Source organism: Nicotiana tomentosiformis, chromosome 11 (assembly GCF_000390325.3).
Source record: "Nicotiana tomentosiformis chromosome 11, ASM39032v3, whole genome shotgun sequence".
Lineage (NCBI taxonomy): Eukaryota > Viridiplantae > Streptophyta > Magnoliopsida > Solanales > Solanaceae > Nicotiana > Nicotiana tomentosiformis.
In genome coordinates, this window is record NC_090822.1 from 15,904,493 (window position 1) to 15,905,815 (window position 1,323).

Genomic DNA, 1,323 nt, shown 5'->3' on the forward strand with positions numbered 1-1,323 from the left:
GAATCTCGCTTTCAAATTCTTCTCTCCAGTTTTGAAGTCTTCAGAACTCATACAATACTGATCACATACTTGGATTCGGTGTCAGCTATTTGCTGACTCAGTTATTACATGTCTTTACTGTCACATATTCACTTGACAAACATCCACCTGTCGGCTGTCATCTATTAATTCTACCTTATACATACTATTCTAGTAAGTAATTTAGAGGAATGAGTTTACTAATTCAGTAAGTGATACTAAATCCATAATCACTAGAACAAGCATAATTTTAAAAATTATGATGATCACAATGCAATACAACTTTCTCGAACTGCAAAAGTAGCTAAAACTCAAAGCTCATAGCACAAATTTATAACCCGATTCCTGACTTAAAAGCTCGTGTACCCAATATTATGAGAGGTCACCTTTGTTATCTCTTTCTGCAGCTTCAATTTCAAATGAAGTAGTCATCCAATTGCCTACTAAACCTTTTCAATCAAATCTCTCTCTATATTTTGGGAGAAATATAATGATAAAATGTATATGCACTTAATATTTATATCAATTCAAAAAATACATAACACATATCTTTACTTACTCTTACTACTAAATGCTAGTTAATTAGTATATATTTTTGCCTTATTTTAAACTTAATCGTAGTAAATTAGTATGATTTTAGAAAAAAATAGTAATATAATTTAATGTAACCATCGAGTATTGATAATTTATTATAGATTGTCAACTTTTACGCTGGATATCAACCTAGTATAATAATTCTCTTTTATTTGAATTTGGGACGACAATATAAATAAGCTCATACAGGCAGAGTTACGATGGCATGAGTTGACCAAATGGAGAAGGTGAGGATCATATAACATCTTAGTGGGCGTTTGGACATAAGAATTGTAAAGTTTCGAAAAAAGTGGAATTTTTTTCCAAGTGAAAATGGTGTTTGAAAATTAGAGTTGTGTTTGGACATGAATATAATTTTGGGTTATTTTTGAAGTTTTGTGACTGATATGAGTGAAAATTTTGAAAAAAAACTTTTTGTAGTTTTTTAAATTTTTGAAAAATTTTAAAATCTATTTTCAAGTGAAAATTTATGGTCAAACACTGATTTTCGAGAAAAATAAAATTTTTTCTAAAAAAAGTAAACTTTTTCTTACGTCCAAACGGGCTCTTAATTGTTTGGGGCGGAGTGGTAGGTATTGTTATATCGACTACACGTAAATTTTTACCAAATAAAATAGGGCATGGGACTGGACATGTGGACAGCGCCAAACATTCTGAATTATATAGAGGTTTATTTATAAGAACAGAAAACTAATTAAATCAAAGTGATGT